This window comes from Sebastes fasciatus, chromosome 13 (assembly GCF_043250625.1).
Source record: "Sebastes fasciatus isolate fSebFas1 chromosome 13, fSebFas1.pri, whole genome shotgun sequence".
NCBI classification, from domain to species: domain Eukaryota; kingdom Metazoa; phylum Chordata; class Actinopteri; order Perciformes; family Sebastidae; genus Sebastes; species Sebastes fasciatus.
The window spans coordinates 18,097,378-18,113,797 of NC_133807.1; positions in this window are offsets into that span (position 1 = coordinate 18,097,378).

Below are 16,420 nucleotides of genomic sequence, written 5' to 3' on the forward strand. Positions count from 1 at the left end.
GTGGAGAAAAAAAATGCCTTGAGGTCTTTTCATTAAAACAATTACGCTAATTTCACTTTACTTGCAAAAGAAAAAATGGAAATGTTTTATTTTAAGGAATCCGGGGTTGGAAAAACTGCAAGCAAAGAAAAAAGTACATAAAAAACTCAAAGGGGAGGTGAGAAAGCAGACGAGCTGCACAACTCTTAGATTGTCATGATTCAAGCAGAATAGTGATTAATGCTTTATATATGTTGCATGGCTTCCTTTTAAGACAATAAGTGCAGCTCGACAGAGATTTCTCTCCACATATCTGCACTTCCTCCTTTATCATTAAGAACGGGAATTATTTTATCTGCCCGGTTTCGTGTTGAGAGTGATGTTATTAGTTTCCCCGTGCTTGTATGACCACAGCCTTACAATTAGATCTTTCAGATAAAATCAAAGCCTTCTGTCGCATCAGAGCCGTGGTGAGATATCAATTATTACAGACGGATCTAAAATAGGACAGATTAAATTTCACAGTTATGGCACTTTTTTTCCCCCTTCCCTTTTTGGCACACAAGAGAAGTCACACAAAGCATTGTTGGTTGCATTTCTGTGTAAATGTTTTCCTCACATCTCTTGTCTCAGTCAGCGCTGTCACATTCAAAGCCCCCTGTGTTAAAGAAGCTACTCTGATATGAGCCTCAAAAAAAATAAAAATAAACAACTTTTAATAGCTCTTAGATGATAAGTCAGATCAAGCTCACTGTAGTCATGCGAGTCCAGTCAAGCTGTGACTTCTTTTGGTTAAACTTTTACTTTTGGAAAAGCTCCAGTCTATTATCACACACACTGAACCTCAAGCTATAGGAAGCTTCATGCTGGCCATCCTCTACTATACATCCCGGACTCATCTGAAGAGGGATCTATCAGAGTTGGTAAACGCTTTATGTGCTCCGCTGTCATAAAGTGAGTATTGCCTTTCACTGGAACAACATATTCAGGTTCTCACACGCAATTTTTGATCTGTTTCAGCTACCCAAAAATCATGCTGCATGATGTCTATAAGTGCACATAGCACTGTCATGTTTACCGAATTGGTCCACTTTCCTTGGGCAGAATGTGCATATAGCTGACATCAAAACGTCACTTGGGACAATCTAGAGGCAGACCAACATGCTAAATACCAGGAACATTGACATCCAACTTTTTTTTATCTTTTTCTTTTGCCTTCTTTCTTTAAATTAAAGATATTTACTTAATTATATATACGTATTTCCTTTTTCTTTGTTGGTATAGGTTTAAAGGTGCATTGTGTAGGATCTGGCGGCATCTAGTGGTGAGGTTGCAGATTGCAACTAACTGAAACTTCTCCCGTGTGCCAAGATAGATAGATAGATAGATAGATAGATAGATAGATAGATAGATAGATAGATAGATAGATAGATAGATAGATAGATAGATAGATAGATAGATAGATAGTAACTTTATTGATCACGGGGGAAATTCAAGAAGCGCGTAGGAGAACTACGGTGGCTGACGCGAAAGCAAGAAAACGCAAATGTCCCTCTCTAGAGCCAGTGTTTGGTTTGTCCATTCTGGGCTACTGTAGAAACATGGGGGCCGGCTCCGTAAAGAGGACCCGCTCCCTATTTAGATATAAACGGCTCATTCTAAGGTAACGAAAACACAACAAGTCTTATTTTAAGGTGTTTATACTAATAAAAACATTCTTGTTAATATTATATTCCATTTCTGCCAATAGATCCCGCCCTAAATGCTACACAAAGCTTTCTGGTGTTATGTATAATTGAATAGTATAACATACACTTAGTTGCCAGTTTATTCGGTACACCTGTCTAAAACAAGTCCTTCAAGAAAGTTATAATGTTCAGTTATGTATTAGTAGTATATACTTTTGTCCACCCCATTTATATCAGTGAGCGTACTCTAAATAATAGAAACTTCTCTGTGTAATGCAGTACAGTTCAACATCACCACAAGTTACATCCTCCAAAATGATCATACACTCAACACCTCTTCAAAACTGTTTCATCCAAAACTTGAAAAAAGTTTGTTTATAACCTTCATAAAGGGAGGATTTACAGCAGGACTGTTTTACTGTATTATACTGCATTAGTTTTAGCTAGGTGTACCTAATAAACTGGCAACTTAGATTATATTGGCTGTCATAATTTAATGACAGAAGAGTGTTAAAAATGCAATAATAACACTTCACTTCAAATATGGCACATGGTGTCTCACTTGATTTAGGCACTAACCTGACCTACTGAAGCTTTAAGATCACACCTCGGTCTGCTGGATGTTTGTGGAGTCCACCACCACAGTAGCTGCAGTAGTGGCAGGCCGAGTCAGGGGAGGGCTGCTGTGACTTGACTCCCAGGCAGCCAGTCAGCTCAGTCTTACTCCGGTTCACATCATCAGGCCGCATCCCGGGGGAGGAGTCACAAGTTTGACAGACAGGCATGCTGCTGAAACACTTGAAAGGACAAGCTCAAGGTAAGTAGTGGAGGAGGGGAGGAGGCTTAGGCACTAGGCACTCGGCCATAATCATGTTTGGTTCCTGCAGAGAGTGCACAAGGAGAGGATGCAACATGCATGGACGCGCACACGTGTGTGTTAAAGACAATCGGCTCACACAGCCACACGGCCAAAACCCATAAAAGTTCAAATCCATGCATGTGGACGCAAATGCAGTAATGGCATGCTGGGTTGCATAAAAAGTTGACTCTGTACTGTACCTCACACACACACATACTGTATATACATTTATACACACTCATGCAGCTTGACTGCGACAACAATATTGTCCATACTGAAAAGGAGTGAGTAAAGATAGCATGAGGGAGAGGGAGAAAAGAGGTAGAGCGAGGGGACGAGTGCAGCAGTTTTGAAAGCGTTTGACTCCGTTCAAATAGTTGCCATGGTTTCGAGATGTTTCCATGGAAATGCTAGCTGCCAATAAAATGAATTTGAGGAGGATCTTTGCAGCAGGTTGGCAGGAAGGTGAGAGCGATGCGGGAGAAGGGAGATGGGGACAACAGGAGCGGCAACAGAGTTTGGGTGAGGAGGGAAGGGGGAGGACACCTCACTTTGCTAATGCACCAGTCACTTGCATGGATGGACAGGTGTGGGGGGGGGGGGGGGGGGGGGTCAGGGGAAGAATTTAGGGTAAACAAGGTGAGGGAAACATGCCACGCAATAGAAAGCAAAAGGCACTGAGACTATTTCAGTCTAAATGGGTTGTCATAGTAACCATGGCTTCACAACACAGAGACCAGGTAAATACATAGGAGCCTGGCTGGCCACTGATTAACATGTGTGTGATCACAATCACGTCTGTGTGTGTGTTCGATAGAATGAGACAGGAGAAGAGTGTGTCAGAGAGCATGTGTGTGTGTGTGTGTGTGTGTGTGTGTGTGTGTGTGTGTGTGTGTGTGTGTGTGTGTGTGTGTGTGTGTGTGTGTGTGTGTGTGTGTGTTTGCGCACAAAAACTCACTCAAAACACTTTCCACTAACTCTCTTTCATGGAAGCGGAGCCAGCGAAGGGAGCTGAATGCATTAGCGGGGCGCCGACTCTGACGCACATTTGTTTATGTGTGTACACGAGTGTTTAAGATCACAATGTTTCATACTTTGGCTGCTCCTTCAAGGGCTAAACAAAGCTTTTAATGTGCGCTCAGCAGCCAGTGAGCGATGTCTGCCGCTACCCCATCTTCGAGCTCCCCTGCATCCTCTGTCCCCCCCTCTTCTTTCCTTCCTTCTTTCTTTCCTTGCACCCTTTGTCTCATTCCATCTCTTCCTTCTCTCTTGTACTCTCTCTCTCTCTGAAGGACAGAGGTATTCCCACATTTCTCGGTCGCCATGGCAACGCTGCAGCAAGAAAGACAGAGAGGCCGCAAGAGGAAGGGGGTGGTGGGGAGCTGGGGGTGGTTGGGTGGAGGGGTGGTGGGGGGGGGGTGAGGCTGGGGATGTGTGAACAATGCTAATGCTACTTCACTGATCATCGATTGTGTGTTTTTCCCCTCTATGCCCTCCCCCCCCTTCCCCCACTCACCCCCAACCAACCCAAACTCCTGACACAACACCCCCTCACCACCACCCCCCCCCCCCCCCCCACCCCCCCCACACACATTTATTTCCTCCTTTTCATTTGTATCGCTCTCTTTCCATCCTCATTACTCTCGCTCCGGCCGGCGTCCTTCTCCCTGTGGTTTTAAAACTCAATCTCCACATAGTGCTGTCATTGTTATCATTATTATTATTGGGTCATTTAGCAGGCAACGTTGGTATCCACGGCAACCCGGAGAAGTGGCACCGGTTCCTTGGTGAATACCAATATAGACAAGCATCCATCAATATCCCAGTGACTCATTATCAGTCTAATGGCGAGGCCGTTGCTGTCACGCCGGACTATAAATAATGTCGTCTCATTAGGCACCAGTGCTGCCGCCATGCGTAAGAAGGTCCGGCGTGTGCGGGGCGGGCGCAGATGTGGCGTGCCCCTGCATGGTCAACGACGCTTGCATGTGCACAAGAAAGTGCTTTTGTGGCTGCGCTCCACTGTAGGGGGCACGAACGCTGCTAAAGCCTGGTGACTTAGCACGCAGCGGTGGCGGAGGCATCCGAGCCGAGGGGGCAGGCAGGCAGGCAGCTGCATCAGAGCCTGACTGAGGGGGTTGACTCAATAAACCAGGTAGTGGAGTAAATAAGGCTCCCGCACTCCCTCGCATAGGTGTGCACGACTGCAGGCTCTGCCCCCGTGTCTGCTGTCTGTATCCCTATCTGTTGTTCACACTTGCAGGCCAACGCACACACACACACACAAACACACACATACAGGCAACCCTGCAGGACCGCAGTGGCTGCTGCCTGTCAGTACTCCTCTGTAGCTAATCGATGGATTGAAGACGCTGATGAGACTGAGAGAGAAAGAGAGAGAGAGAGAGAGAGAGATTCACCTCAACCATTGCCTCCTTGCCTCAAGTCATTACCGCAACTACTTGAATCGTTTAGCGCTGCAGCACAGGGATGGAAGGGAGTGGTGGCAGCAGTGACCATGTGCACGAGTGAAGGTTGCACGCCACACAGTACACGGATGTTAAAATGTACTACAAGTGCACAATCACGTCTCAGCGTGCACCATCAAGCCAGCCAATTCACCTTGGGGAAACATACACAGCACCTTTATGTTAGCAGGAGACACACAGCGAAGAGTAAAAGCAAGTTGGGGGGGAGGGTGGGAGGGAGGGGATGGCGAGCTGACTATTCTATACAAGCAGCTTCTGTTTGCATGTCAATCACCTCCAATGTGTTAGGAACCCGAGAGGACTCAGGATTCTGCAGGGTTGCGCGACAAGACATTGCGTGTTGATTGCCTGTCTGCTGGATGGTAATGCATTCATAATCGCGTCGTGTTTGTTTGATTGTTGTTCTGCTCTAGTCTGGAATGCTGAATATCAGAGATAATTATCCGAGATATCAGGCTGCAATCCGGCCGGCTGAAACGTTCTCATCTCCTCTGTCAGAGCCCTGTCGGATGTCAGGGTTTGAGGAGCTCTATGGAAACGGATGCGTGGACGTGAGCCCATCGCTGGGTCCAGACTGGAGCCTGTGATAGCGTCATATCACAAGTCAACATTCTGCAAACACTGAGCACCACAGAGAAGACTCTGGCATCGCCTTAAAGAGCTGTTTCTACTGAACACACATTCACACACGTTGGCTGGTGGACTGGTGTTACGTCGATGCCTCCACCGGTGTCTGACAGAACATATGCTTGCTCTCAGGGAAAAAAAAGACATCTCTTCATGGATAGCTGTGCATGAAATAGTGTCCCTGGGTAAATCCTTGTTATAAATTACATCTTGCGTTGTTTGCTGGATTTTTTTGACCTTCTCCTGGGATGACATATTCTCTGCTCTGTCTAACTGCAAATCTGCTGGTGTCATACCTGCCCTTGTATGAGAGCCACATGTGGCCCAAAGTGTGTAGGTATTTCATTATGCTATGGTGTGCTTAACAGTGCAGTTAAAATGTGTCACAGTCAGGTGGAAAATGATATCTCCTGTGTGTTGCCTTTCGGGGAATTGAAATAAACAGCCTTGTTTTGAGCTTGACCAACATGCATCGCCTTACAAAGCCACCCTGAATCTTGTGATTTTAGTCCGGAAAACATCTACTGAGAATCGATTTCAGGCAGCTACGAGTCGGACAAATCAGCAAATCATTGTTTATATGACAACAACCAGCAGCACTGTTTGTTTGAGTTTGAACTGAGCGCCAACTCACTGCATCTCAGCTCCTGAGCACATGAACATGCATCTTAAACCCTGGCATTGCAGATAGAATAAAATAAAGCAAGATTTATCAACTGTCCATCCTGTTTGTTATCTCAAATCCATTCATTCCATCCAACCCGTTTTAACTCCCAACTCATCAAATACAGACGCTTGGTCAGTGCCCCTCTCTGTCTAAGACAGACCAAGGCACCGCTAATCTGTCTTTTAAAGCCATCCGTCAGAGCAACTGACGTAGTATAAAAAGTGAGAAAGTCCGCGTAGGGCGGTTAGGGGTTTAGGTTGGATGAGTCAAACAAACTCAGGGCTTTCACTCATGAGACCGCTGTTGGTGTCCCGTGTGAAACCAAGTCAACGTTGACTTATTTTGCAGTTACGTAACAAACATACTTATTAAATCCAATCCATGATCTTTTCCTAAATCTAACCAAGTAGTTACGTAAGTAAACCTAAAAACTAAGTAAACCCACATTGGAAGTCTATTTTTAAAAGACACTATGCATGTAACGAACACAAACTGACACGCCGTCCCCGACATGTGTAAAACTGACGCTAGAGGGGAACCTAGAGCGTCATAGTTTGATGCGTAGGGCCACTGACCAAGCGTCGGTATTTGAGGAGTTGGGAGTGAGAATGTGTTGGTTCATCTAGTCTCAATGAATGTCAATCATCTGTTGGTTTGTTGAGAGGGTGATCCAATCAACTGCAAATTAATTTTGGTCCTCCCACTGGAGATGACACCCCATAAACAAGCTAATCGAAATTAAGGATTCATGATTATTATAAGTGAAGCAAAATCTGTTTTTCAAGAGCCTGATGGGATGTTGATTTCCACCCACAGATAACCACGTCTCCCTTAATCTGTTAAAAAATTAATGAATTGCAAAGATTTTCACACAACAGTGACAATTTGTGTCACCTTTAATCATGTGTGCATGTAACAGCGTGTACACACCACATTGCACATATGTTACACTGGCATGCGTGGGTATGCTGCCTTGATACAGTATGCAGGATGTGTCATAGGTTGTACGTGTCATCCTGTCTTCACTCTCTCTCTCTCTCTCTGAGTCGCATTACCTCTCCCCTGCAACCTGCTTTCTAATCAATAACTCATCTCTCGATGTCGATTCCCCTCTACCCCCACAGGAAAACAAACGTCCTTCCACAGGACAAACAAAGAGAGGGGAGGATGAGGGGGGAGAGGGAGGGAGGGGCGGTAAAGAGGTAGGAAGATAATTGAGAAAATACTGTAAACCCAATGAAATACCTAAATAGCCTGTTGCGGTGAAGAGGAGGGGAAAGGTGGAGAGGAGGTGGAAGGCGAGAGCGAGGAGGAGAGGTGTAAAGAGACAGCGAGGTGGTGAGGTGGAGGGAGAAGGATTGAAAGGGTAGCTATGGGATGGATGATTAGCCCCTGTCTCCAAGGTTACACTTTACAACTGTATCACTGCAGAACGGGAGAGTGGTGAGACGAAGAGCGGGTGGGGGCTGTGGAAGGGTGACATGGACCGTTCATCACACGAGACTGAATTAAAGAAGACAGAGGCACCTTTTTCTGGCTCCGACCTTCACATCCAGGACTAATGCCAGCCTTGACCTCCAGACGAAGCTCACCTCCCACAGTAACCACGACGCCAACGCGGCTTGAGCACCAGAGCAGAAAACCAGAGACAAATGGCAGCGAAGAGGAGAGTGACATGTGACAGGCCCCAGAAGGGGAGAAGCAGGGGGAGAAATCACTTAGATTTCAGCCAACTGAAAGAATTGGCCTTTTCATGAGAAGGGGAGGCAGAAAACGGAAACTTGTTTGCCGCTCATCATTAGGACTCCCCTCCCCCTTCTCCTCCTCAAATCCCAATCCCTGTCCTTCCACTAGCTTTTATTTTTCCCTGACAGCCCCCCACCACCACCTTCAATCACAACTATTTTAACCTAACTAGAGCTGAGAGAGAAATAGAGCCTTGTGATTGAGTTGCATGCTTTATCCTCACTGTTTTGTCACATATAAATTGCCCTGGATTTCATGCAGTCTGTTCCCATCTTAAATACATACTTGCTGCTCTACCCTTGAGTCATGTAGATACTGGTGTCGCTGAGGTGAAAATTAGAATTGTTAGCTGGTTTTGCATAATCTATTCAGCGCGACCGTAAACTGCACCCTGGATAGCAGGTATGCTATGCGAAGGGAGGTGGTGTCGCATCGGAGTTTTGAAGTTCCAACACATGACTCCTGTAGAAAGAGCGCTTGTATTTCCCACCATGCAGCTATGCAGAGAACATGTCACACTTTTTAAAACGTTGCAATACAAATGACATGATGCTCATGCAATTTAAACCTGTATGCTTTAACATGGATTGCGCGCAGAAATCATGCAAAACAGGACAGTGCTTGTTTGCATTTTCCTTTTTTTTTGCTGCTTCTCATGCGCACACCCACACAAAGGCTGGAGGAGTAATACATAATGTGTAACTGGATTACAATAATCTGATTACAGAATTTACTGAATTTTTGGAGAGAAAAAAAAAGAAAAGCTAAATTGCTAGATTACCAGCTTTGGGAAAAAAAAGAAAAGAATAAATGCTTCCTGGTTTACATGTAAAAGCTGTTAGAAGGGAAACTGGAGCATTTATGTAGTAGACTCAAACAATTGCATGTATGATTTAAAATAGTTGCAGGTAATACAATTCAGTACAGTTTATAAATGTAGGATAGCGTCTATATAGTATAGACTGTAAGGATGAAACCTCACATCTTTGATTTATTTCTTTTTAGTTTTAGAGAGCTGTGACTTCTACTGAAAATGTAATGTAAAAGCAGAGCAGTTTTTTAAGTCTTTTGGGGCAAATATAAATCTCGAGCCAAGTGTCAAACGCTAAAGAAATCAAGTCTTCACATTGCAAGTCTCTTATGTCTTAAAGGGATAGTTCGGGAGTTTTGAAGTGGGGTTGTATGAGGTACTCAACTATAGTCAGTGTATTTCCTACAGTAGATGACAGTCAGTACACCCCCAGTTTGGAGAAGCAGACAGGAGTACCAGCACGGGAGCAAAGCAATGTACTGCTGTGAACGGGGGCAGCAGAAAAACGGATTTTAGACAACTAAAAAAATCAATATCAGCTTAAGTATATGCTATATTTAGAATATTTTCACATCTTTACCTTACTGTCACACAGCTGTTTCTGATGGGGAACTGAAGCTGCTATATCCATCTCTGCTCTCACCAAAGCCACAAGACTCCTTTGGCAAAAACAGTTGTGGCTTTGGCGAAAGCAGAGATGGATATACAGTAACAGCTTCAGTTACCCGTCGTAGCTGTCTGACGGCAAGATGAAGCGGTAAAAATACTCTAAATATAGCGTACACTACTACACCTAAACTGATATTGATTTTTTTAGGTGTCTAAGTATGTTTTGCTGCTGCCCCCGTCCACAGCAGTACATTGCTTTGCTCCCATGCTAGTACTCCTGTCTGCTTCTCCAAACTAGGGGCGTGTCGACCGTCATCTACTGTAGGTAACACACTGACTATGGTTGAGTACCTTATACAACCCCACTTCAAAACACCCGAACTATCCCTTTATTGCAACCCATTCGGGTTTGGATCCTTTGAGTCTTGTTACACACATGAGACCTTGTCCTTTCACTGTGTAGGCCTAACAATTTAATATTCAAAACACGATTCATTAATTCAAGTCCATTGTGGTTTTCAAGTCCAGTGAATTCTTCAGTCTTCAACTCTTAAGTAAGTCAAGTCTCACAGCATTCAGGGCCAAATCAAGACTCATGTCTGCAGCTCTGCTGAGAGTCATTGATTATGTTTCATTCCAAATTACATTATTGAACAGTTTAAACCTGGCCATTTTTTATATTGTACATTGTCCCAATAAGGACACTGAGCTCTGCTTGAGGGCGCACAAACACTCACACACGCACACACACACACACACACACGCACTCACGCACACACACACGCGCACACACACACACACACACACACACACACACACACACACACGCACACGCACACGCACACGCACACGCACACACACATTAAATCTTTCTATCATCCGTTGTGCTCAGCTGTCAGCAGGTTTGCAGCAAAGTTTAGTGATAGGTTTAGAGAGGCACTTCATTGAAATAACATCTAACACGTTCAGAGATCAATGCCTTTGTTGCCGATCGACAGGCAGTTAACCGCCAGAGCTGTGATATTAAAATAGTTGAATAAAACAATTTATTCCTCAAACGTTACAGAAGAATCACTGTTAAGACCGAGTGGATCAATGTTAACCCACCCTAACAACCCCAACCTGCACCCACACACACACATAATAAATACACACACACACGGTAAGCCAATAATTGTAACCCTGAGTCAGTAGCATTCAGAAGCTGACCTCTTGGCAAACCCCCAGCCAGCACGAGCTAAGTGTTCACCGCAGGCTAAACAACATCCCACGAACAGCACACACACACAGACTTGCACCCACATGAACACAAAGACACACACGCATACGGGCAGACGTGGGGCGCAGGCGTAGGTCAGCCGCTTGGGTCACGATACACACCCTGCAGCCAGCCGGTCCACAGCCTCAGTGTCAAATCAGCTTTAACACACTGACACAATGCCTTCCAAACACTCACACACACTCTGAACACGCTGCTGCGGCACACTGAGAAGAAACTGATGCTGACTGAAGGAAGAGGAGGCTCTCTGGGAGAATAACAGCGACGTGGAAGAACACACACATTAAGATTACACATACATTCATTCACACACACGCAGGCACAATGACCTGCAGGTTTGTTGCTGTTGTGCTCAAGTTATTTAGCACACATGGTATAAAGTTAACAGACCTACAGTCAAAAAATAAGCACCCCAATCGCACTTTGAATTTTGTGAAAAAACGTTATTTTTATTTCATAAATTTCTCAGTATGGCACATGAACAGAGATTGAATGTTCTGAAAAAGATTTGGCACAGAACCTTGAAGCAGAACAAATCCACCCTCCTCCACGCATACACACACACACACACACACACACATACATACACACACCCGTGACATGTTCCTCCAGTGTTAATACGTACATCTGTGGTTATAACAGGTTAAAACACAGTCTTAAGAAACAATCACAAGAACAACCATAGTCAATATTGCAGAAGAAAAGCCGAAGCGAAACAAAGAAGCAGATGGAGGCCATGTTTAATTGAACAGAGGGAAGGAAATATCAGAAGCCTTGGTTTGTTGCTGGGTTTGTTTTCCATTTTCCTGAGAGGGGATCGGAGTGGTGCAGGGGGCTAACGGGAGCGTGGGAGAGTGTGTGCGTGTGTTTGTGTGGATCAAGGGGTTAATACAGAATCACAAGTTGACATCTAGCTGCAGGGGGTTGAAAAATGGCAGAAGAAGAAGGTGGGAGGGGTGAAACAGGAAGCATGAGGTAGATAGAGAAGAGCGGAGGAGGGGAACAGGAGGGTTAAGGGGATGAGAAGCACAAGAGGAGGAAAGGGGGATAATGCGAGACGTACTCCCGTGAGCGAGCGAGTGTGTGTGTGTGTGTTAGTCAGAGAGAGAGGGAGAGGCCGTGACTGAGGCTTTAGCTACATTTCTGAAAGAGAGGGTGAGAAAAAGGCAGAGAAGCAGGAGAAGTCAGCTGTGCTCCTCCTCTGCCTCCCATGGGTCGGGGACAGAGAGGAGTCATTTCCCCTCCAGCGCTGGGTGACATATAAGCACCACGGCGGCCCTTCCTCCTTCATGTCTTTATCTCTGCCGCACACAGATACACAAACACGGACACCATGCACACTCGAGTGCACACAAGTACGCACGCAACCCACTCGGACGTATGCATAAATATGCATCTTTATACCACTCATGCAGACATTACACAAACACACACTGAGCACGCAGAGCTGGGGCCTCTGTGTGTATGTGTGTGACATATTGCATTCATGCACACACATGCAAACACACTCTAAAACCTACATAGATATGGAGTGACAGAATGTGTCATCTTTCATTCCTCCTGTCATCCTCGTCTCTTTTCAATCTATCTCTCCTTTCTCTTTCTCTATTTCTGTCTGCCCTGTCCTCCCTTGTCACTCTATTTCCTTTGGGCTCAGAGGGTGGGGAGGCCCGAGGCGACTGAAGCTGTTGCGTGGTAAGCGGGCGTCTACTGCCGGCCGAGCCTGGTAAACGTGGCACAGCCATGACGGGATGTACAGAAACACGGAGGCTGTTGTCACGCCTGCTGAACGTCGCTCATAGCCGTTCATGAGCATCAGGGGTAAAAATATAACTTGTGAGGTCGGTGTCACATAGACTGGGAGCAGAAATGAGAGCAGACATGAAATGAGGGTACTAAGGGCCAGACGGGATAAATAAATCAGCACCGATGAGAAAAAGCAGCATGCCTCACTAGCTGACATGTGGGGGTGGAGACAAAAAAGGGTAAAGAAAAATCAATATCTCCCAGTAAAAGTTTATTTCATATTGATGACTGTTTACAACTGTTTCCTGCTTTTTTAAAACTTCCTTTACTGGGAGGATGTTGAAGGTCTGATTCAAAGCTCAGCAAGGGAGGCCTATCTAGGTCAGGACTAATTTCACCTCTCTGAGCCCAGACAACTTCTGACCCTCGCTGCTGACGTCCAGTCAGGGTTTGACCTCACGTCCTCCCGGGCCACTGCCACCTCAGTAAACAGCTCTATTATCAAACCACCAGCTTATATCCATATGGCTGTCGCTATCTCCTCGCTGCCCTCCATACGATGCTCCAACCAGACCTGAATTTACACTTCAAAGCACTGAAATGTACTCTATGGCCCCCGCCCAGCTTCAAACAAACATCAGACACAGCAGAGTGTGATTATGATGCCGAGCCAAGGTGCCCATAAACAGTTAATCTGGGAGCCGGGCTTCTGTGGATAGGGTGGAATGAGCGTTTGGAAACTTTACAGTGAGCTTGTCCTCTGAGAGGAGCGCAGCTGCTGGGTCAGCACATCCTTTAATAGTTACGAATGGTTCAGGACATTCCAACACAAGTCCCCGGGTCCGCACACATCACACAACTGAAGGGGAGTTTTCCACAGCGCTTCAGGGCATGAAGTTGCTCCAGAAGAATGTTTCCAACTCCCAACACGAGCCGCGACATCCCAGATTGTTCTCAAAACACGAATCTGTGTTTGAAAGCGCAATGTGGTCGCTGTCGGATGAAAACCTTGCATCGCCCCCAAATGCCAGCTTTTCAGGACCTAAGAACAACAGCCTTCTTTTGAACCTGCCGCGCCATTTTGTTCAGTTTACCCCACAGAGTTCTGAGAGGGATTCAACGGCACCACGGGCTGCAGAGTTTTCTCAGTGCAAACATAAAAATGTAATCAGTTACAAGGTTTTCACATGACGACACTGATATCCTCCTTTATAAAGCATTCATGAGAAGCTCTGTGTTAAGCTGCGCTCCGGCTTTACTATTCCCATTAATCGGTACTTTACAATTACATGGGCTGTGAGCGTGTCCCATTTTACTATTTCAATGACTGTGTGGATTTTTCTCAGTTTTCTTCTGAGCAGCAGCTCACAGGCTGCTGACCCACAGCTGAGTGACACAGAGGAGATAGTCATCTGGGATGAGACACCACTCATCACTCTCACGTCACGGCCCACACACACTGACAAGCCCCCTCCGACACCACGTATAGCTCAAAGCTCGCAAGACGACCAAAACGGACATCTTGTGACCAACGACACGGTTACCAAGGCAACAAGGAAATAAGCCATGTGCTAATGTCCCGGCCATTCTCAAATTAAGGACACCTTCACAGGATATAAAGCACACACGCGTAAAACTGAAGCACAATGGCAGTGCGGTTGAGAGGTTTGTGTTAACCTCCACTGCACTCAGCTGCAAATTGTTTAAGAAAGCCCCACCTCAATCAATAAATCACTCAGTCAGTCAGTGTCGGAGTGTGTGTGGTTCTTACATGTGCACGTGCTTGTGTGTGTAGTAAGCTTTGATAAGTGGCTTCAGGGCAAGGTTTTCACAGTGATGACACAGAAAAATGTCTGTGCACATCTCAAGTCCCAGCAGAAGCAACATTACAGTGACAAAAACACAAAAAAGCTCTTCTTCCTCCCATAACAGAATGACCCGGGCATCTGAAAACTGGTGCCATCAAATCGGCCTTTAGACCAGCGTGATGGTGATGAAACCAGCCCCTGACAGCAGAGGCACAGTGAATAGTAAGACAGGGCTGCTGCTGGGTGGTGGTGGGGGCTCGGTGACACAGTGGCACACAAAACACTGCTGCACTTAACAGAATCACAGCAGCCATCATGTGAGGAGACAAGCTGCAACGTTTGGCTCCGCTCTCACGGACCGTCTTGATGGCCGTGTGAAAAATAATAGCAATAACGACGCATATAAATTACAGCGGTTTGATGCTCTTGGCCCCTGCAATGGGGAGAAAATTAGCACTGGTGCCTAAGCACATGCATCATTGACACCATGTGTATCAATAATGCATTGAGCTCTGCTGTCGCTTCACTGCTATTTTTAAAAGGGGGGGTGACAGAAAAGAAATTAAGCCGCGTGGAGCTCACAAAGGGCCCGTAGCGCCGAGGTTAACATGTGTGCGACACCGCCCCCAGGGACCGGCGCAAGTGTGGCCACGATGAGCAGCAGACTGAACCTGGATGGCCCTCATATCTGTGCTAACACAAACCTCACGCGCCATAAGAGAGCAGCAGCAGAAAATCATTTCATGTGCATCGTTATGATTATGACTAAAAGTCACATCACTGTCAAGGTGATTAACCATAAATACAGCCACTGAAAATGCACATTAAAAATCACTTAAGCTTCACCAACAGGTGTTACTGTCGTATATAACTGAGCCAGGGCAAAACAATAAAAACAAATGGCACAATTCGAAATGGGAACGCTAACCTTGATTAGCTGAGGATGTACAAACAGAAGCTGCCACTAGACTTGACCCTTGACCCTTTATTTGTTGTGGCAGATTGACAAAGAGCTAAGAGGCTGGGGGTGTTCTCTTGAAAGGAGAGGTTGGCCTGATTGAACAGACCTTTCATCAGTTGGGTTTATCCCAATATGCAGAGAGAGAAAGACGGAGAGAGAGAGAGAGAGAGAGAGAGAGAGAGAGAGAGAGAGAGAGAGAGAGAGAGAGATAGAGAGAGAGAGGAGGGAGCTGCTTAAGTGAAGAAAAAAAATCCTGTTTTTACTTTAAGTGTCAGTGAGAGGATCATAAAAGTAGCCTGAAGCAGAGGGAGACAGACAGAGCTGGTTTAAACTGGGGATTTAAAATGGAGGTCTGACCGCCCCTCCTCCCTCTTCCCCTCCTTACACAACCTAGCTAGCGTAAGCCCACCTGAACACGCACACACATGTGCACGCACACACACACACACACACACACTGAGCAGTATTGCATCAACAATGGTGTAACATCTTTTGCCATAAACAGCGTAGCGCTTCAAATGTCCTGATTTCTTTGCCTTATACAACAGTACAACAGGCATTTCATAATCCAGAGCTGCACACACACACACACACACACACACAAACACACACACACACATATTCTGGTGTTTTTCACCTATTCCCTGAATGGGTGAATGAACGGGTCCCTTCCTGCACAGTAAACACAGCATTTCCATTAGAGTGTTGGGAGTGTGTTCAGTGCTCTGTGACTCAGACACTGCAGCACTGTGACTGTGTGTCTCCGGCTCAACCGCTGCTCCCTCTACCACCGAGCCTCAATAACATGGCCTCTGGTTTGTGCCACTTCACAGGAGCTATAGGGGCTACACAATGCTTTTCCAAAGTGATGAGCTACTACAGGCGATAGGCAGGGCACACAGTATCTGAGGAATTAGGGGGAAATAGCTTTTTGTAACAGTCCTTGCTTTCAGCCACTGATGTACACAAAACCAACACACACACACACACACCGCTGTCATACCCACCAGCATGCCCACATGATAATTTCTCCGTTATTTGCACACACAGAGGCAGATGAATATGTAAATAACTTGTGAGGGGAATATGGATCCCTTGTGCTGGGAAAGGAATATGTTAATGACTGATGCAGGGTATGAGTGTTAATCACA